At 46.2% G+C, this 23,310-nt stretch overlaps 1 protein-coding gene across 3 annotated transcripts in view; it reads left to right on the top strand.

Annotated features, from left to right (window-relative positions):
• Positions 1–16,576: 16,576 nt before the first annotated feature.
• Positions 16,577–23,310, top strand: part of RIMKLB (ribosomal modification protein rimK like family member B) — a 47,390-nt gene continuing 40,656 nt past the window's right edge. The window contains exons 1-2 of one of the 3 annotated variants that reach the window (XM_056532363.1): positions 16,577–16,977; positions 22,215–22,283. The gene's annotated coding sequence lies outside the window, so the exon portion shown is untranslated. Of the gene's footprint in view, positions 16,978–17,240; positions 17,320–19,232; positions 19,367–22,214; positions 22,284–23,310 lie in introns of those variants that run through there. The other 2 variants (XM_056532365.1, XM_056532364.1) reach the window with 2 other exon arrangements.

Genomic DNA, 23,310 nt, shown 5'->3' with positions numbered 1-23,310 from the left:
ATGCACTTTAGCTGTTTGTGCAAGCTGGGAGATGTAGTTATACAACAGCTGAAGGTACACTTTACCATAGGAAAAATGTGCCTCCAGCTGTTGCAAAACCATAAGTCCCAGCATGCCCATAAGGGAATGCTGGGAGTTGTGGTTGTCTGCCTCCTGCTGTTGCATAACTACAGCTCCCAGCATGCCCTTTTTGCATGCTGGGAGCTGTTGCTAAGCAACAGCAGGAGGCTGTCACTCACCTCCTGCTGCTGCCGGCACACAGGTCAGTCCCTCGCCGTCGCCGCTGCTCCTGGGGCCCCGATCCCAACATTGACGCCGGGGATCGGGGTCCCCAGCTCCCGGGGTGCACGTCCCGCACCCGCTGACGTCCTCCGGAAGAGGGGCGGAGCGGGTTGCGGGAGTGACACCCGCAGCAGGCGCCCTGATAGGTTGGCCGGTAATCCGGCCGACGAATCAGGGCGATCGTGAGGTGGCACCTCACCCCTGCTTGCTATGGCTGTTCAGCCAGTAATTCCGGGTCACCGGGTCACTGGAGACCCGATTGACCCGGAATCGCCGCAGATCGCTGGACTGAATTGTCCAGCGATCTGCGGCCATCGCAGACATGGGGGGGCATAGTGACCCCCCTGGGTGATATGCCGGGATGCCTGCTGAACGATTTCAGCAGGCATCCGGCTCCGGTCCCCAACCGGCTAGCCGGGGGGACCGTAATTCCCACGGGCGTATGGATACGCCCCGCGTCATTAAGGACTCGGAAAGCAGGGCGTCCTGAAGAGGTTAAAGGGGTATTCCAGGAAAAAACTTTTTTTTTAATATAAACTGGCTCCAGAAAGTTAAACAGATTTGTAAATTACTTCTATTAAAAAATCTTAATCCTTTGAATTTATATCAGTTGCTGAAGTTGAGTTGTTGTTTTCTGTCTGGCCATAGCGTTCTCTGCTGACATCTCTGCTTGTCTTGGGAAATGCACAGAGTAGAAGAGGTTTGCTATGGAGATTTGCTTCTAAACTGGGCGGTTCCCGAGACAGGTGTCATCAGAGAGCACTTAGACAGAAAAGAACAACTCAACTTCAGCAGCTCATAAGTACTGAAAGGATTAAGATTTTTTTAATAGAAGTAATTTACAAATCTGTTTAACTTTCTGGAGCCAGTTTATATATATATATAAAAAAAAAAGTTTTTTCCCCTGGATAACCCCTTTAACTCTGCCGCCCTAGACACAGGCCCATGGAGGCAAATTTCATAAAATCAGATGTGTAACAGTATATTAAAGTATATGTACAGGAGTCCATACAAATGTGCTGTGACTAACATCCCTGTACAATTCTTCTTCACCATGGACTTCCTGTTTTCTGAACTGTGACCCTTACGTTGCTGGACAACAGAGCACAGATTTTCCCACAATCCCCTTTGCTTACATACACAGTGGAGACCAACTGCCAATACTTTAAGGAGACAGCAGTGGAACTGAGCATGTGCGACCACCTTCGTGGGTCATATCCAAGGGCAGCAAGTTGCCAAAACAAAGCAGAAACATGTAGGATTAGTAAGTAAACAGATCTCAAACAGATCTCAAAACAGGCCCCTCATTATGTTACGCCCCGCCCCCTCAATGCAAGTCTATGGGAGGGGGCGTGACAGCCGTCACGCCCCCTCCCATAGACTTGAATTGAGGGGGCGGGGTGTGATGTCATGAGAGGGCGGGCTGTGACGTCACGAGCTCCCACCGCCGGCTCCAGCGTACGGAACAGTTTGTTCCAAACGCTGAGCAGCGGAGTACCCCTTTAACCTATTAGATGCCACGATCAAAATTAATTGCAGCATCTAAAATAAAGAAAATACAGTCCTGGCAGCTCAGCGGAGCTGATTGGGACCACCATGGTAAAACCAAAATGTTACAAAATGGCGTTTTTTTTTTTTCATTTTGCCTCACAAATATTTTTTCTTCTGCTTTTGCCGTAGATTTTCTGGTGAAATGATTGACGGTATTACAAAGTAAAACTGGTGGCGCAAAAAACAAGCCCTCATATGGGTCTGTAGGTAGAAAATTGAAAGTGTTATGATTTTTAGAAGGGGAAAAGGAAAAAGCAAAAGTGCAAAAATGAAAAATGGCCCGGTCCTTAAAGGGGTGGAGCAAACTGTTCCGATCGCTGGAGCCAGCAGCTTGTGACGTCATAGCCCCGCCTTTCATGATGTCACGTCCCACCCCCTCAGCCGTCACGCCCCCTCCCATAGACTTGCATTGAGGGGGCGGGACGTGAAGTAATGAGGGGGCAGAGCTATGACGTCACGAGCTCCTGGCACCGGCTCCAGTGTTCGGAACAGTTTGTTACAAATGCTGAGTAGCGGAGTACCACTTCAAGGGGTTAAATGGCAAATACTGCCCTGCATGCCCACTGGCACTCCATTCACTTGGGGGACAATTAAAGGAAATATCCAGTGGTGAAAAACGTATCCCCTATCCTAAGGATCTCCTGTACGGGGCCCCGGCAGTCCACAGGAAGGGGGCGTGTTGACCACCACACTAAGTGACGCTGACACGCCCCCTCAATACAACTCTATGGCAGAGCCGGAGCGCTGCCTTCGGCAATCTCCGGCTCTGTCATAGTTGTATTGAGGGGGTGTGTCAGCCGCCGCTTTGTGCAGTGGTCAACACGCGCTATCTGGCCAGCGAGCCGGGGCCCCATACAGGAGATTGCGGGGGGGCCCAGCGGTGGGACCCCCCATGATATGAAACTTAGCCCCTATCCTTAGGATAGGGGATACGTTTTTCACCACTGGACTACTCCTTTAACCTGTGTTCTTGTGACTAGGTGGAGGTCCCAGTGGTCAGACCCCCACCGATCAGCTTGTTATCACCTATTCATTGTATAGGAGATAACTTTTAATCTTGCACTAACCCCTTTAAGGCCAGTGTCACATGACGGTATTAGTGGCCCATTCTTGTTCATCTCAGTGTTGCCTTTGGGTTCATACAATTGATTCTAAAGCCTCTGTTTATTAAAATCAAAAAATGTTATTTAAAATTCAATTAAAAGTTAACTTTAAGGGTTTATCCGGTTAATGAAAACATATCCCCAATCCACAGGTAGGACCCTGCGGTTGGCCCCTAACACCCCTACCCCCACGATCTTTAAAATGGGGCCCATCTTTTACCACTAAGTGTTCAGGCTCAAGTCTCAAAAGTGTTGGGGCCAGCTCAACCAATCACTAAACACAGCAATGTCCTTCTGACCAGTGATTGGCTGGACAGGGCTAGCACTCCCAAGGCCAGTTCGACTTGGAATGTAGGGGCCGGGGCGCTCAGCGGTAAGAGATAGGCTCCAATTTAGAGATGGCAGGTGGACGCAATGGTCAATACCCAAAATAGGCTTTGGCTACTTGAATTCCCAGTAGATGTGTGGGCAGGATAAATGTTTGTTAGTGGGTAAGGGTGTGACAGTCTTTTTTGGCTGACAGTTTTTATTTTTGGCTGTCCTCATCTCTGTTCTCGTCTCATTTCATTGTTGTATCACATTTGCACAGGATGCGGAATGGCCTTGGGCTACGTAGGTAGAAACAAAAACAGTCCTCAATCGAATTTGTTTATTTACTCAGTCCGAACTCTTGTTTTCTGTTTTGAATTTATCAGATATAGTGGTTGCGGAGGTGTTTTGTGTTGAAACGTAGTAACCTGGTATAGTCGTGCTGGAGTGTCACACCCGTACCCACTAGCAAACATTTATCCTGCCCAAACATCTATTGTGAACACAAGTAGCCAGACTTTATAGTGGGATATTGAAATTTTGTATGTTGTAAAAAAAAATATATTGGTATATACTGGGATGAATTAAAGGGGTACTCCGGTGGAAAACAATTTTTTTTCAACTCAACAGGTTCCAAAAAGTTAAAAAACAGATTTGTAAATTACTTCTATTAAAAAAAATCTTAATCCTTCCAGTACTTATCATCTGCTGTATGCTCCAGAGGAAATTCTTTTCTATTTGAATTTATTTTCTGCCTGACCACAGTGCTCTCTGCTGACACCTCTGTCCATGTCAGGAACTGTCCAGTGTAGGAGCAAATCCCCACAGCAAACTTATCCTGCTCTTGACAGTTCCTGACATGGACAGAGGTGTCAGCAGAGAGCACTGTGGTGCCTACAGCAGCTGATAAGTACTGGAAGGATTAAGATTTTTAAATACAAGTAAATTACAAATCTGTTTAACTTTCTGGCATCAGTTGATTTAACCCCTTCCCGCTATAGGACGTATGCATACGTCCAATTATCCGACATGTTTGCGCATTTGGACGTATGCATACGTCCTAGCGATCTCCGGCACTGCCGCGGGCAGTGCAGGAGATCAGTGAAGGGACCCGGCTGTTAATCACAGCAGAATCCCGCCGCAGCTGCCGGAGCCGCGATCGTGCTGGTCCCAGCAGCATTAACCCCCTAGATGCTGTGATCAATCCTGATCACGGCATCTATGGTGTTGACAGGGGGAACGCTCTCCCCCTGTTCTCCAATGGCGGTGCCACAATACAATCGCGGGTCGCCGTTAGTTGCTATGGCAGCAGGAGGTCAGATCATGACCTCCTGTATGCCTGCTACGGAAGCCTGTGAGATCCTGCCAGAGGCTGTACAGTCTGCAGCTCATCAGGTTATACTGTGCTGCAGTACAAATGTATTGCAGCATAGTATAACCTGTAAAAAGTGTAAAAAATTAAATAAAAAGTTCTTCAATAAAAGTATGAAGTGTAAAAAAAAATTAAAAAAATGCCCTTTCCCAATAAAAGCCCTGTATTATCACCAAAAAAGATCAAGAACACAAATCAAATACATAATAGGTATTGCCATGTCCGTAATGACGTGTACTATAAAACTATAATGTAAATTATCCAGCACGGTGTTGCTGTAAACAAAAAAAAAATCGCCAATTCTGGTACAAATAGCGGAATAAAAAAGATCAAAAGGTAGCATGTATCACAATAATGATACCAATAAACAGTAGAGCTCATCCCGCAAAATATAAGCCCTTACTCAATGGCGTGGAATGAAAAATAAAAAAGTTACGGCTGTTGGAAAATGAATGGCAGAAAAAGAATTTTGCTCAGAAAAGGAAAAAGAACATAGCAAGCGATATAAAATGGGCATCGCCATAATCATACTGACCCACAGAATAAATATAACTTCACTTTTACCGCACAGTGTACACCATAAAAAAACAATAATAAAAAAATGCCAGAAATTTTCCAGTTTTTCACAATATTTTGAGGTTTTTCACAAAAAATGCTGCATGCACCACTTATATACATATAAAGTACAGTATGTCACGATAAAACTGTCTCAGAATCGCTCTGCTCAGAAAAAGTGTTCTAAAGTTATTACCATTTAAAGAGATACATGTCAAATAAAATAAAAAGAGCCTGGTCATTGAGGTAAAAAATGCGTCCGTCCTTAAGGGGTTAAAAAAAAATAAATATATATATATATATATTTTTTTTTTTTTTTTTCTTTTCCATAGGAGTACCCCTTTAAATTTACCTAAAATTGAAGTAAAACCAAAACCGTTTGGCTGTGGTGTGTGACGATGAGGATTGTCACGATGCCGGCTGGCAGGAGGTGGATCCTCTGTGCCAGAGAGGGATTGGCGTGGACCGTGCTAGTGGACCGGTTCTAAGTCACTACTGGTATTCACCAGAGCCCGCCGCAAAGCGGGATGGTCTTGCTGCGGCGGTAGTGACCAGGTCGTATCCACCTGGATCTGACCGGGGCGCTGCGGGAGCGAGAGTGTAGCGAGCGCTCCGGGGAGGAGCGGGGACCCGGAGCGCTCGGCGTAACAGTACCCCCCCCCTTGGGTCTCCCCCTCTTCTTGGAGCCTGAGAACCTGAGGACCAGATTTTTATCTAGGATATTGTCCTCAGGTTCCCAGGATCTCTCTTCAGGACCACAGCCCTCCCAGTCAACCAAAAAGAAGGTTTTTCCTCTGACCTTTTTGGAGGCCAGTATCTCCTTTACAGGAAAGATGTCTGAAGAACCGGAGACAGGAGTGGGAGAGATAAGTTTAGGAGAGAAACGGTTGATGATGAGTGGTTTAAGAAGAGAAACGTGAAAGGCATTAGGAATACGAAGAGAAGGAGGGAGAAGAAGTTTATAAGAGACAGGATTAATCTGGCACAAAATTTTGAAAGGACCAAGATAGCGTGGTCCCAATTTGTAGCTGGGAACACGGAAGCGGACATATTTAGCGGAGAGCCATACCTTGTCTCCGGGAGAAAAAATGGGGGGAGCTCTTCTTTTCTTATCAGCAAACTTCTTCATGCGTGATGAAGCCTGTAAGAGAGAATTTTGGGTCTCTTTCCATATGGTGGAAAGATCACGAGTTATTTCATCCACAGCGGGTACACCAGAGGGCAAGGGAGTAGGGAGGGGGGGAAGAGGGTGACGGCCGTACACCACGAAAAATGGGGATTTGGAAGAAGAGTCAGAAACTCTGAAGTTATACGAGAATTCGGCCCATGGTAGAAGATCTGCCCAGTCATCCTGGCGGGAGGAAACAAAATGCCGTAAATAATCACCCAGGACCTGGTTAATTCTTTCTACTTGCCCATTGGATTGAGGATGATAAGCAGAAGAAAAGTTTAATTTAATCTTGAGTTGTTTACAGAGAGCCCTCCAGAATTTAGACACGAATTGGACGCCTCTATCCGAGACGATCTGCGTGGGCAACCCGTGAAGACGAAAAATGTGTACAAAAAATTGTTTTGCCAACTGAGGCGCAGAAGGAAGACCAGGAAGAGGGATGAAATGTGCCATCTTGGAGAATCGATCAACGACCACCCAAACAACAGTGTTGCCACGGGATGAGGGTAAGTCTGTAATAAAGTCCATACCAATCAGAGACCAAGGCTGTTCGGGAACAGGCAGAGGATGAAGAAGACCAGCGGGCTTCTGGCGAGGAGTCTTATCCCGGGCACAGACAGTGCAGGCTCGCACAAAATCCACAACATCCGTCTCCAGAGTCGGCCACCAATAGAAACGAGAGATGAGTTGCACGGATTTCTTGATGCCCGCATGACTTGCGAGATGGGAGGAGTGACCCCATTTGAGGATTCCGAGGCGTTGGCGTGGAGAGATGAAGGTCTTCCCTGGAGGAGTTTGCCTGATGGAGGCTGGAGAAGTGGAGATCAGGCAGTCAGGAGGAATGATGTGTTGCGGAGAGAGCTCTACTTCCGAGGCATCCGAGGAACGAGAGAGAGCATCGGCCCTAATGTTCTTATCGGCAGGCCGAAAGTGAATTTCAAAATTAAATCGGGCAAAGAACAGAGACCACCTGGCCTGGTGAGGATTCAGCCGTTGGGCAGACTGGAGATAGGAGAGGTTCTTGTGATCGGTGTAAATAATAACTGGAAATCTTGATCCCTCCAGCAGATGCCTCCATTCCTCAAGTGCTAATTTAATGGCTAGTAGCTCTCGATCCCCGATGGAGTAGTTCCTCTCCGCCGGAGAGAAGGTCCTAGAAAAAAAACCACAAGTAACAGCATGCCCGGAAGAATTTTTTTGTAGAAGGACCGCTCCAGCTCCTACTGAGGAGGCATCAACCTCCAATAGGAAGGGTTTAGATGGGTCAGGTCTGGAGAGCACGGGAGCTGAAGAAAAGGCAGACTTGAGCTGTTTAAAGGCGTCTTCCGCTTGAGGAGGCCATGACTTAGGATTGGCATTCTTTTTGGTTAAAGCCACGATAGGGGCCACAATGGTGGAAAAATGTGGAATAAATTGTCTGTAATAATTGGCGAACCCCAAAAAACGTTGGATAGCACGGAGTCCGGAGGGGCGTGGCCAATCTAAGATGGCAGAGAGTTTGTCTGGATCCATTTGTAGTCCCTGGCCAGAGACCAAGTATCCTAGGAAAGGAAGAGATTGACATTCAAACAGACATTTCTCCATTTTGGCATAAAGTTGATTGTCACGAAGTCTCTGAAGAACCATGCGGACATGCTGGCGGTGTTCTTCTAGGTTGGCAGAAAAAATCAGGATATCGTCCAGATACACAACAACACAGGAATATAAGAGATCACGAAAAATTTCATTAACAAAGTCTTGGAAGACGGCAGGGGCGTTGCACAGGCCAAAGGGCATCACCAGATACTCAAAGTGTCCATCTCTAGTGTTAAATGCCGTTTTCCATTCATCCCCCTCTCTGATGCGGATGAGATTATAAGCACCTCTTAAGTCCAGTTTGGTAAAGATGTGGGCACCTTGGAGGCGATCAAAGAGTTCAGAGATGAGAGGTAGTGGGTAGCGGTTCTTTACCGTGATTTTATTAAGACCGCGGTAGTCAATGCAAGGACGTAGGGAGCCATCTTTTTTGGACACAAAGAAAAATCCGGCTCCGGCAGGAGAGGAGGATTTGCGGATAAAGCCCTTTTTTAAATTTTTCTGGATGTACTCAGACATAGCAAGAGTCTCTGGGGCAGAAAGAGGATAAATTCTGCCCCGGGGTGGAGTAGTGCCCGGGAGGAGGTCAATAGGACAGTCATAATGCCTGTGAGGAGGTAGAGTCTCAGCTTGTTTTTTGCAAAAAACATCCGCAAAGTCCATATAGGCCTTAGGGAGACCGGTTACAGGGGGAACCCCAGGGTCACGGCAAGGAGTACTGGTAACCGGTTTAAGGCAGTCCTTGAAACAAGAGGGACCCCAACTCTTGATCTCCCCTGTGGACCAATCCAGGGTTGGGGAATGGTGTTGAAGCCAGGGTAGTCCAAGGAGAATTTCGGAAGTGCAATTGGAGAGGACCAAAAACTAAATTTTTTCGTGGTGAGGTCCGATGCACATTAGGAGGGGTTCCGTGCGGTAACGCACGGCACAGTCCAATCTTTCATTGTTAACGCAATTGATGTAGAGAGGTCTGGCGAGACTGGTCACTGGGATGTTGAACCTGTTGATGAGAGAGGCCAAAATAAAGTTTCCTGCAGATCCGGAGTCCAAGAAGGCCTTAGTGGAGAAGGAGAAGGTAGAGGCAGATATCCGCACAGGCACAGTAAGACGTGGAGAAGCAGAGTTGACATCAAGGACTGTTTCACCTTTGTGCGGAGTCAGCGTACGTCTTTCCAGGCGGGGAGGACGGATAGGAAAATCCTTCAGGAAGTGTTCGGTACCGGCACAGTACAGGCAGATATTCTCCATGCGGCGTCGTGTCCTCTCTTGAGGTGTCAGGCGAGACCGGTCAACTTGCATAGCCTCCACGGCGGGAGGCACAGGAACGGATTGCAGAGGACCAGAGGAGAGAGGGGCCGGGGAGAAAAAACGCCTCGTGCGAACAAAGTCCATATCCTGGCGGAGCTCCTGACGCCTTTCGGAAAAACGCATGTCAATGCGAGTGGCTAGATGAATGAGTTCATGTAGGTTAGCAGGAATTTCTCGTGCGGCCAGAACATCTTTAATGTTGCTGGATAGGCCTTTTTTAAAGGTCGCGCAGAGGGCCTCATTATTCCAGGAAAGTTCTGAAGCAAGAGTACGGAATTGCACGGCGTACTCGCCAACGGAAGAATTACCCTGGACCAGGTTCAGCAGGGCAGTCTCAGCAGAAGAGGCTCGGGCAGGTTCCTCAAAGACACTTCGAATTTCCGAGAAGAAGGAGTGTACAGAGGCAGTGACGGGGTCATTGCGGTCCCAGAGCGGTGTGGCCCATGACAGAGCTTTTCCAGACAGAAGGCTGACTACGAAAGCCACCTTAGACCTTTCAGTAGGAAACTGGTCCGACATCATCTCCAAGTGCAGGGAACATTGTGAAAGAAAGCCACGGCAAAACTTAGAGTCCCCATCAAATTTATCCGGCAAGGATAGTCGTAGGCCTGAGGCGGCCACTCGCTGCGGAGGAGGTGCAGGAGCTGGCGGAGGAGATGATTGCTGAAGCTGTGGTAGTAGCTGCTGTAGCATCACGGTCAGTTGAGACAGCTGGTGGCCTTGTTGCGCTATCTGTTGTGACTGCTGGGCGACCACCGTGGTGAGGTCGGCGACAACTGGCAGAGGAACTTCAGCGGGATCCATGGCCGGATCTACTGTCACGATGCCGGCTGGCAGGAGGTGGATCCTCTGTGCCAAAGAGGGATTGGCGTGGACCGTGCTAGTGGACCGGTTCTAAGTCACTACTGGTATTCACCAGAGCCCGCCGCAAAGCGGGATGGTCTTGCTGCGGCGGTAGTGACCAGGTCGTATCCACTAGCAACGGCTCAACCTCTCTGACTGCTGAAGATAGGCGCGGTACAAGGGAGTAGACAGAAGCAAGGTCGGACGTAGCAGAAGGTCGGGGCAGGCAGCAAGGATCGTAGTCAGGGGCAACGGCAGGAGGTCTGGAACACAGGCTAGGAACACACAAGGGAACGCTTTCACTGGCACAATGGCAACAAGATCCGGCGAGGGAGTGCAGGGGAAGTGAGGTATACATAGGGAGTGCACAGGTGAACACACTGATTAGAACCACTGCGCCAATCAGCGGCGCAGTGGCCCTTTAAATCGCAGAGACCCGGCGCGCACGCGCCCTAGGGAGCGGGGCCGCGCGCGCCGGGACAGGACCGACGGAGAGCGAGTCAGGTACGGGAGCCGGGGTGCGCATCGCGAGCGGGCGCCACCCGCATCGCGAATCGCATCCCGGCTGGAGGCGGTATCGCAGCGCACCCGGTCAGTGGATCTGACCGGGGCGCTGCGGGAGCGAGAGTGTAGCGAGCGCTCCGGGGAGGAGCGGGGACCCGGAGCGCTCAGCGTAACAAGGATGTTCTAGGCTGGAAGGTGATTGTGGAAAGTGTTAAAGGAGATGTCCGGCGCGCACTTTTTTCATGTTATCCCAAATCCCTGCGGTTGCCAAGTACTCTATGGTGCATCCGCATGGGAAGGAGAGTACCGTACAGCAGGCCAGGTGGGTATGGTTCATGAAATGGAGGAGAAATGTAGATTGTTGTACCATACTTGTTGTACCATAAGACATCCCCTGAAAATAAGCCATAGTGTGTCTTCTTAAGGAAAAATAAATATAAGGGCCACTTCACATCATGTATCATCTACTATAACCCCCCTCTCCTCATCACCCCCATAACCCCCCCTGCACCTCTTATCCCCTCAATAACCCCCCTGCACCTCTCATCATCCCCATAACCCCCCCCCTGCACCTCTCATCATCCCCAAACCCCCCCCTGCACCTCATCACCCCCATAACCCCCCTGCACCTCTCATCACCCCCCATAACCCCCCCTACACCTCTCATCACCCCCATAACCCCCCTGCACCTCTCATCACCCCCATAAACACCCTGCACCTCTCATCACCCCCAGAACCCCCCTGCACCTCTCATCACCCCATAACCCCCCTGCACCTCTCATCACCCCCATAAACCCCCTGCACCTCTCATCACCCCCATAAGACCCCCCCTGCACCTCTCATCACCCCCATAAGACCCCCACTGCACAACTCATCACCCCCATAACCCCCCTGCACCTCTCATCACCTCCATAACCCCCTGCACCTCTCCATCACCCCCATAAGACCCCCCCTGCACCTCTCATCACCCCCATAACTCCCCTGCACCTCTCATCACCCCCGTAACACCCCTGCACCTCTCATCACCCCATAACATCCCCTGCACCTCTCATCACCCCCATAACACCCCCCCCCCGCACCTCTCATCACCCCCATAACACCCCTGCACCTCTCATCACCCCCATAACACCCCCCCCTGCACCTCTTATCACCCCCATAAACCCCCCTGAAACTCTCATCACCCCCCCATAACCCCCCCCCCCCCTGCATCTCTTCCCACCCCTATAAACCCCCCTGCACCTCTTATCACCTCCACAACCGCCCGCCTGCAATTTCACTTACCCTGCCGGGGAGCGGTGCAGCACAGCTCGCACACCCAAAAGGCCGGCCCTGACTGTGTACATACGGTATTATTATTATTTTATAGGCTGTGTATATACAGCAGTATTACTCCATGAGTTGTATATATATATATATATATATATATATATATATATATATTACTTCATGGGTTGTATGTATACCGTGTCTCCCAGAAAATAAGACATACCCATAAAATAAGCCATACCAGGAGTTCTATGTATTTGCTCAATATAAGCCATAGTGGTAGGCATGGTTTATTGAAGGTAATGAAGATGGCCAGCCCTCCTCATCTGCCCAATCTTGACAGGTACCGTAGGGATGTCCCGATACTGTGCAGCGGCGGCTCCCTTATGGCGGTGCGTCCTGTGTCCCAGCTGATCAGTTTGGGGACGGCAGCTGATATGCAGGGCAGTGTGTCCCAGCTGATCAGCATGGGGACGCGACTTCTATGCAGCTACGGCTGCTCCCAAATCCCTGCGGTTGCCAAATACTCTATGGTGCATCCGCATGGGAAGGAGAGTACCGTACAGCAGGCCAGGTGGGTATGGTTCATGAAATGGAGGAGAAATGTAGATTGTTGTACCATACTTGTTGTATCATAAGACATCCCCTGAAAATAAGCCATAGTGTGTCTTCTTAAGGAAAAATAAATATAAGGGCCACTTCACATCATGTTTTTAGCAATACGGGACCGTATACTGCTGGGGGTGAAAACCGGGCGCTCCCGTATCTCAGCCCGTATGTAATGCATTTCAATGAGCCGACTGGAGGCAAACGCTGACTCCGATCGGCTCATTTTTGCCCCGTATACAATTCTCTAACCGGCCCTATATATATATATATATATATATATATATATACAATGGTATTACCTTACAGCTGTGTATATACAGTAGTTTTACCTTATGGGCTGTATATATACTGTGGTATTACCTTACAGCTGTGTATATACAGTAGTATTACCTCATGGACTCTGTATATTCGGTTCTATTACCTTACAGCTGTGTATATACAGCAATATTACCTTAGTGACTATGTATATACAGTAATATTACTTTACTATGTATACAGTAGTATTACCTTACTGACTAAGAATATACAGTAGTATTACCTTACAGCTGTGTATATACAGTATTACCTTACAGCTGTGTATATACAGTAGTATTACCTTACTGACTATGTATCTACAGTAGTATTACCTCACAGCTGTGTATATACAGTAGTATTACCTTACTATGTATCTACAGTAGTATTACCTTACAGCTGTGTATATACAGTATTACCTAACAGCTGTGTATATACAGTAGTATTACCTTACTGACTATGTATATACAGTAGTATTACCTCACAGCTGTGTATATACAGTAGTATTACCTTACTGACTATGTATATACAGTAGTATTACCTCACAGCTGTGTATATACAGTAGTATTACCTTACTGACTATGTATATACAGTAGTATTACCTCACAGCTGTGTATATACAGTAGAATTACCTTACTATGTATCTACAGTAGTATTACCTCACAGCTGTGTATATACAGTAGTATTACCTTACTGACTATGTATATACAGTAGTATTACCTCACAGCTGTGTATATACAGTATTACCTCACAGCTGTGTATATACAGTAGTATTACCTTACTATGTATCTACAGTAGTATTACGTCACAGCTGTGTATATACAGTAGTATTACCTTACTGACTATGTATATACAGTAGTATTACCTCACAGCTGTGTATATACAGTAGTATTACCTTACAGCTGTGTATATACAGTAGTATTACCTTACTATGTATCTACAGTAGTATTACCTCACAGCTGTGTATATACAGTAGTATTACCTTACTATGTATCTACAGTAGTATTACCTCACAGCTGTGTATATACAGTAGTATTACCTTACTGACTATGTATATACAGTAGTATTACCTCACAGCTGTGTATATACAGTATTACCTCACAGCTGTGTATATACAGTAGTATTACCTTACTATGTATCTACAGTAGTATTACCTCACAGCTGTGTATATACAGTAGTATTACCTTACTGACTATGTATATACAGTAGTATTACCTCACAGCTGTGTATATACAGTAGTATTACCTTACAGCTGTGTATACAGTAGTATTACCTTACTATGTATCTACAGTAGTATTACCTCACAGCTGTGTATATACAGTAGTATTACCTTACTATGTATCTACAGTAGTATTACCTCACAGCTGTGTATATACAGTAGTATTACCTTACTGGCTATGTATATACAGTAGTATTACCTCACAGCTGTGTATATACAGTAGAATTACCTTACTATGTATCTACAGTAGTATTACCTCACAGCTGTGTATATACAGTAGTATTACCTTACTATGTATCTACAGTAGTATTACCTCACAGCTGTGTATATACAGTAGTATTACCTTACTATGTATCTACAGTAGTATTACCTCACAGATGTGTATATACAGTAGTATTACCTTACTATGTATCTACAGTAGTATTACCTCACAGCTGTGTACATACAGTAGTATTACCTTACTGACTATGTATATACAGTAGTATTACCTTACTGACTATGTATATACAGTAGTATTACCTCACAGCTGTGTATATACAGTAGTATTACCTTACATCTGTGTATATACAGTAGTATTACCTTACTATGTATATACAGTAGTATTACCTCACAGCTGTGTATATACAGTAGTATTACCTTACTGACTATGTATATACAGTAGTATTACCTCACAGCTGTGTATATACAGTAGTATTACCTTACTATGTATCTACAGTAGTATTACCTCAGCTGTGTATATACAGTAGTATTACCTTACTGACTATGTATATACAGTAGTATTACCTCACAGCTGTGTATATACAGTAGTATTACCTTACTATGTATCTACAGTAGTATTACCTCACAGCTGTGTATATACAGTAGTATTACCTTACTATGTATCTACAGTAGTATTACCTCAGCTGTGTATATACAGTAGTATTACCTTACTGACTATGTATATACAGTAGTATTACCTCACAGCTGTGTATATACAGTAGTATTATCTTACTATGTATCTACAGTAGTATTACCTCAGCTGTGTATCTACAGTAGTATTACCTCAGCTGTGTATATACAGTAGTATTACCTTACTATGTATCTACAGTAGTATTACCTCAGCTGTGTATATACAGTAGTATTACCTTACAGCTGTGTATATACAGTGGTATTACCTCACAGCTGTGTATATACAGTAGTATTACCTTACTATGTATATACAGTAGTATTACCTCACAGCTGTGTATATACAGTAGTATTACCTTACTGACTATGTATATACAGTAGTATTACCTCACAGCTGTGTATATACAGTAGTATTACCTTACTGACTATGTATATACAGTAGTATTACCTCACAGCTGTGTATATACAGTAGTATTACCTCACAGCTGTGTATATACAGTAGTATTACCTTACTGACTATGTATATACAGTAGTATTACCTCACAGCTGTGTATATACAGTAGTATTACCTCACTGCTGTGTATATACAGTAGTATTAACTTATGGGCTGTATATATATATATATATAGTACAGTAGTATTACCTTACAGCTGTGTATATACAGTAGTATTACCTCACAGCTGTGTATATATGTAGTATTACCTCACAGCTGTGTATATACAGTAGTATTACCTCACAGCTGTGTATATACAGTAGTATTAACTCATGGGCTGTGTATATATATATATATATATATATATATATATATATATATTACAGTAGTATTACCTTACTATGTATATACAGTAGTATTACCTCACAGCTGTGTATATATATATATATATATATATATATATATATATTACAGTAGTATTACCTTACTATGTATATACAGTAGTATTACCTCACAGTTGTGTATATATATATATATATATTACAGTAGTATTACCTTACAGCTGTGTATATACAGTAGTATTACCTCACAGCTGTGTATATATGTAGTATTACCTCACAGCTGTGTATATACAGTAGTATTACCTCACAGCTGTGTATATACAGTAGGGGCTGTATATATATATATATATATATATATATATATATATATATATTACAGTAGTATTACCTTACTATGTATATACAGTAGTATTACCTCACAGTTGTGTATATATATATATATATATATATATATATATATATATTACAGTAGTATTACCTCACAGCTGTGTATATATATATATATATATATATATATATATATATATATATATATATATTACAGTAGTATTACCTCACTATGTATATACTGTAGTATGACATAACATATGGTGATGAGTGACTAGGTTGGCACTGACTGACTCACAGCCTCCTCAGCACCACATGTCACCTGCCTCACAGCCCGGGCTTTGTACATCCTCTCACAATTTTTTACTCGAATATTTTTATTATTTTTTTTCCAGTCTTTCTCCATGACTCCCCTCAGCACAGTCTTCCCGCCCCCCGAGCAGCCCTTATATATATATTTAGGGGAGGCCCCTGCTGACGTTATAGAAAACCCCTAGAGGTGTATAAGAAGATGCAGAGAGTAGAATTGCACGATACGCTGTGGACTCCGCCCACTCTAATGTCCGGACCAATCAGCACTCGCCATGCTGCCGCACCCTCCGTCACTCATCCCCCTCACCCCCTCCCCCGCGTCCCAGCCCTCGTCTTCTTTTCTCCTCCTTTCCCGCCATCTGGTTCCAGCCAATGGGCGGCGCCCAGTGAAGCTCTCGACCAATGGGGCGACGGCTTGTGGTGTGGGTGGGTGTGGCCGAGGGCTGCAGCGTGTGCTGAGTGTGTCTCAGTCGGTGTGAGTGTGGCGTGCGGACGTGTCTGTGCGGAGCTGTGTGTGTGCGGGGATCTCAGTCATCTCGTCCTAGCTGCTCCGGCGGCGCGGGTGTCCGCCCGTATCCCAGCCCGCCAAGGGGGAGGCACGTCCGGGTGTCATCCGCAGACGGTGTGGTGCTGCTGTACGTGGCTTAGCCGCTCCTCCGCTGCCGCATTGTGCGCATCCCTCGTCACATAACAAAGACAACGTCCATTGGAAGGCGGCAGAGTGAGTATAGGACGGAGCGGGTGATGGGTGAGGACGGAGCGGGTGAGGATGGGGCGCCGCTGTGGGGGAGGGGGGTGGCGGGAGGAGGATGCTGAGGGATCGGGGAGGTATCGGCCGATGTGGCAGTCGGTATGTGATTGGGTCTTTGGGCCGGGGGAGGGCTGATCAGTGGGGGGCGCTGTGAGATTGCGGGAATATCATTCTGGGGGATTTAAATGCAAAGATCATGGAGGTTGGTACAAGAAAAGGAATGCAGCAGAGCAGATGGCATCACAGGGCACAGACTGGCATAAGGTGGTGAGAAGAGGATGGAAGGGGCCTGGATGATGGCATCAAATGATGGTGTGTGATGGCATGTGATAGAGGGGATTGTACACAGTAAGGGGGTGCTGGGGTTATGGCAGGAATAAGGGCATCTATGAGGTGATGCTGTGGTAAGAGGGTGCCCAGGGTGATAGCACAGAATGAGGGGGGACCCTGGGTGATGCTGTATTATGAAGGTGCCCAGGGTGATGGCACTGAATGTGGGGGACACTGGGGAGGGCACTGAATGTGGGGGACACTGGGGAGGGCACTGAATGTGGGGGACACTGGGGAGGGCACTGAATGTGGGGGACACTGGGGAGGGCACTGAATGTGGGGGACACTGGGGAGGGCACTGAATGTGGGGGACACTGGGGAGGGCACTGAATGTGGGGGACACTGGGGAGGGCACTGAATGTGGGGTGGGATACTGTGTAATGAAGATGCCCAGTGCATAGAACAAGGGGACCCCGGATGATGCTGTGGTAAGTGTGTGTCCTGCGTGATGCTGTGGTATTGGTGATGTAGCAGTGTTAGCGGGTACTCTGGCTGATGGCACAGAATTGGGGGGATGTTGTGGTGTATAAAGGATGTTGTGGTATGAAGGGGTATCTTGGCTGGTGGCATAGAATTAGGGATGACCCTGTGTGATCGTACGCAATTGGCGGCACATGGTGATACTGTAGTAAAGGAATGGTGCCCTGGGTGTTGCTGTGGTAAAAGTGGGTGCCCTGGGTGATGTCATGGTGTAGGCAAGTGCCTTGGGTGTTACTATGGTACAAGTGGGTGCCCTGGGTGATGTCATGGTACAAGTGAGTGCCCCGGGGGATGCCTTGGCGTATGGGGGCCTAGGGAGATGTTGTGGCGTAAGAGGGTGCCCTTGTAGATGGCACCAACAAAGGTGGTGTGCGTGATGAGCGCAGCCTCCTATATTGATGCATTGATAATGAGGAGGTGACAGCAGCGTTAAACATTTTTTAGGGGGTGGCATATTAAAATGGAGGGGAGCAGTGATGGGTTAGGAAGAGAACAGGACTAGATGTGATGCTGGCATTTTGCAGGGAGGAGGGGCTGTCTAGGCATAAAGGGGGCACCATGGATGCTGATGAGATGGGCACAAAGGGGGGTGGGTAAGTGTAAGACACACGATGTCGGCCACTGAGCTCACAAGAGACCTGGCGTCTAGTTCAGATGGCTGGCATCGTCTTTCAGGGAGGGGGGTGAGAGATGGTTAAAAGAAAGGCAGCATGGGCATTGCTGTGTAATACCAAGAGGATTCTGCCATACAGTACACCATGACCCATACATCTCTACGGCTGACATATTATGGCGCTGTACTGGGAGACTGTATAGAGGGGCGATACTGTCATATTGACATTGGGCTGTAAGGACATTGGTACATTAGTTGTTCTTTAGATGTTGCAAAACTACAACTCCCATCAGGCCCACACAAAGTCGTCATGGGGGAAACTTCTTCTTGATCCTCTCCTTAACAGCAGGGGGCGACGCTGAGTCTACACATTACATTCCCAGCCCATGTGTTTTATGAATGTAAGACATTGGTCTCCAAACTGTGAGCCCCAGTGGTTGCAAAACTACAACTCCCAGCGTGCCCGGACAGCCGTTGGCTGTCCGGGCACGCTGGAAGTTGTAGTTTTTTGCAACCACTGACTGATGTAGCAGAGTTTTGCCCCGATTGTATGGTGGCTCCATGATTGTTTGCTTTCCATTGACTTCAATAAGCAAGGGAGGGGGGGGGAGGGAGGGGTAACACATACGAAAGACAGAGTGCAGCCGAAAAGTGCATCCTCTCCTGGCAGGGCGGTTATACCTCCTCCTCCTCCGCTCATATGACGGAGCCCTAGGCAGTAAATACGCACAGAGGCCACAGGCTCACAAGAATGTACTACATGATCCGTGTACTCACCGATGGCAAAGTTATCACGTGATGTGACCGGAGGAATTTACTATTCATTGACAAACCCCTCACGAGATGTTGACCTGCTCGAAACGGAGGAAATGTTGCTTATCCTTAGGAATGAGGTTGCACAAGCGAAGCAGGCGACCGACTGTACCATAACACAAGGTGAGGAGAGGGTTATGGGGGGGGGGGGAGGTTTTATTACAGTAAACCCCCCCCTCCCCCCCCCCCCCCCACCCTCCCATTTCCATGTCCTACTGCAGTGTCTTCCAAACTGTGGCTCCCCAGCACTCCTAACCTGATGGAAGATATATATATATGTGTGTGTGTGTGTGTGTGTGTGCGTATATATATATATATATATATATATATATATATATATATATATATATATTTTTTTTTTATCAACTGGTGCCAGAAAGTAAAACAGATTTGTGAATTACTTCTATAAAAAAAAATCTTAATCCTTCCAGTACTTATTTGCTGCTGTATGCTCCACAGGAAGTTCTTTTCTTTTTGAATGTCCTTTCTGTCTGACCACAGACCTCTCTGCTGACACCTCTGTCCATGTCCAGGAACTGTCCAGAGTAGAAGCAAATCCTCATAGCAAACCTATCCTGCTCTGGACAGTTCCTGACATGGACAGAGGTGTCAGCAGAGAGCATAGTGGTCAGACTGAAAGCAACTTCCTCTGTATCATACAGCAGCAAAGTACTGGAAGGATTAATATTTTTTAATAGAAGTAATTTAGAAATCTGTTATAACTTTCTGGCACCAGTTGAATAAAAAAAAAAAAGTTTTCCTCCGGAGTACCCCTTTAAGTTATTAGTGCTGGAGAGCCTCAGGTAGAGGGATCACTGTGTTGTATGTTGTTTGATTTTAGGGCCTGGGTCTCCAACTGTTGCAAAACTACAACTCTGCTGTCTGGGCATGCTGGGAGTTGTAGTCTTGCATCATATTGAGGTTTGGAGACCACTGTTTAAGGGGTTAATAGCTGACCCCTTCAGTACAATGTAGAGTGGGACAAGTGGATATTGTGATCCTGCTTTATTGCAGGGCTCTTTTATGGTGTGTGGGATAAACCCAGGGCATGTTGGGAGTTGGTAGTTTTGCTGCAGCTGGAACACTCCTCTACTAATGCACCATTTGCCTTCAGCTTTTTCAGATCCGTCTTCTCCCATCTCACATCGGGTTACCCAACAGATTTTTCAAAAACAGCACCACCCTTGTCCTCAGGTTGTGTGTGGTATTGCAGCTCAGTTCCATTAAAGTGAATAGAGCCAAGTTGTAATACAACACACAACCTGAGAAAAGATGTGGAGCTCTGTTTGTCTAATCTTAGGTTACCCTTTTCAAATGTGGTTTCATCTTCTCCAAAAATCTCAACCAAGCCCCCAGTTTCTAACATCTGAGAGATCGTTAACTTAACACTCTCATTATAACACATTTTTTCTATTGCACTCTTTATGGTAAATAAATATTTCTAATATACTTTGTTTAAAAAAAAAAATGAAGTTTTCTATGTTTTAATTCTTTAAAAAAAAAAAAAAACTGCCACTAGGTGTCTCCCTACTTGTCCAGGTCACATTTCCCCCCCAATGTATTGCACAGACTTTGGACTTCTGCTGGCCTGGCAGAAGTCCAAACAGGAAATGCAGCCTAGAGTGCCAAGGGGGGTCCAGCCTTATCCGATCATAGCTCATCTCACACTGAACTGCTCTGGGCTGTGTGTAGTAGAGTTTTTATTTATTTATTTTTTACACTACAAATCCCACAATTCTATTTTCCTCCTTCCCACACATCAGCCACCCCACCCATTGAAACATAAATGAGCTGCAGACCTGTGGTTTTCAATCAGGGTGCCTCCAGCTGTTGCATTAGTTGCAGATTGATCCCTCCACACATTGAAGCAGACAGGCTCCCTGTCATCAGCTGACTAGTGAGTCAGGTCTCGGCCACATTGCAAGCTGGGAAAAAATCCAAGACAACAGTCATTTTTTATGCTGTTAAAATAAATATTGGGGTGAAAATCACAGAGGAATTGTGAGAAATCCGTCACACACGGGTAAAGACACTTTATTATGAACTACACTAACTTTACAGCCCCTGTAGCATAGTCAAATAAAAAAAATTCCCGGAATACCCCTTTAATGAGAGGTACTCTTTATAAATTCAGGAGTCTTAAATGTTCATCCTGATCTTCCTGGTTCATGTATTTGACTGAAGTCGCACTGGCAGACAGAAGAGTCTGTGGAGGGCAATGGTGCCAATTGGCAGCTGACACCAGGCAATCTGTTGCGTTTAGACCAAGAAACAGTTGACAAATAATAGTGAAGGGTTCATACAAGGGAACGATTGAGGGAGCGGATAATTCGGCGGTCTATATGGCAGGTTGTGTGAAATCAGACTGGTCTGACAGATGAGGAGGTCTTGTATGCACTAAGCAGTCACTGGGGTCTCCCTAAGAACAGTGGGGGCATCCTGGGAGTTGCAGTTATTTTTGCGAGTCGGTAGAGACCCAGGTTGGAGGCCATTCTGTAGGCGTATACTGAGCAGATGGGGCATCTTAAAGGTTGTGTGGAATGTCGACCGAGCCAGACATGTAAATAAGATGATGATCTGTGTCTTGTCTGATGTCCGTGAGCACAATCCTGACATTTTAAGGAGACAAAATAGGAGCCCTATGGATCTGCGCCTGTGCCAATGTGTATCTGGAGATAAGCGGAGACAGAGCGCTGGAGTTATCTTGTGCTGTTTGTTTTTTATTGGGTTAAGAATACATTGTATCTTTTATATTTAGGCTACTGTATAGAAATGTATCCCGAGCTCTAGTGTTTGGTTATAGCAGTGTTTCCCAACCAGTGTGTCACCAGCTGGTGCAAAACTACAACTCCTAGCAGGACCGCACAGCCAAAGCATGCTGGAAATTGTAGTTTTGCAACAGCTGGCGGTACACTGCTTTACCATGTGAAATGTTCTGTGTATTTGTAATGTTGATCTTTGTTTTCTACAGGTTGTGTTGTCTCTCTGGAAAATCTGCATTGAGTTTCTTCAAGCAACTTGTCTACAACCGCAGCTAAAAGTAAGTGTCCTATACTGTGTCCGGCCTACTCTGTATTAGAAGGTCCGTACAGATTTATCATGGTTTAAGAGGGCAGTATATACTGAGATTGCTGTTACCTCCACAGGGAGCAGCTCAGGTTTTCCTGGTCAGTCATAATACTACATATTCCTGTCCCCTCCCTGCAGTCTTTCTGAGAGAACGGGAAGCTGAACAATCTGTGTTCAGCCTCCTGTTACAGCTGGGATAACCTGGAGATGACTACGGCTGCATTCTCATCATGATGTAAAGCTATACAGGGGAGTACCACTGACTTATTTTTGTGTCATGTAGTGCTGGGCAGTATACCGGTTCATACCGAAATTTTTGTCCTGCACAATATGAATTTTTCCCATACCGCAATACCGGTTGGGCCCCTCCCCCTTCGGGAATGAATGAATTATCAACCCAGCGCTGCGTTGTCCCCACATCGGGGAACTAATCACATGTCACCCGCAAGTGCTGCCTTCCTCGTCCTCCTGTGTGTTGCGGGCCGCCGGCGCTGGAACTCTGTACTGTATCCCTATGCCCGGGCTGCAAAAGATAAACAAAATAAACTTTAACTTACCTTCGGTACCGACCTCACCTGCAGCGATGTTCTTCCTTGGCGGGTTATAGGTTGAGCGCACTGTCATGTAAGAAGCCGGCTCACGGGAAGTGAGTTAAAGTTTAATTTGTTTATCTTTTGCAGCCCGGGCATAGGGATACAGCGTACAGTACAAACAGTTTACAAACCTGTTTAACCTTTTGGCACCAGTTGAGTAAAAAAAAAAAAAAAAAAAAAAATTTCCACCGGAGTACCCCTTTAAAGCTTCTACAGGAATCTTAGAATTGACTATTTGACTGCCCTAGACCACCAGGGCTGCTTGCATCAACTTCTTTCCTGTCCTAGACTACCAGATATACTAATGTTAAATAGGGGTTATCCGGAATTGCAGAAACTGAGCGACTTTCTTCCTAAAACAGCCCCATGTCTGTCCTCAGGTTAGGTTTGGTATTGCAGCTCGGT

Source organism: Hyla sarda, chromosome 7 (assembly GCF_029499605.1).
Source record: "Hyla sarda isolate aHylSar1 chromosome 7, aHylSar1.hap1, whole genome shotgun sequence".
NCBI lineage: Eukaryota > Metazoa > Chordata > Amphibia > Anura > Hylidae > Hyla > Hyla sarda.
This window is presented reverse-complemented; position numbering and strand designations above follow the sequence as displayed.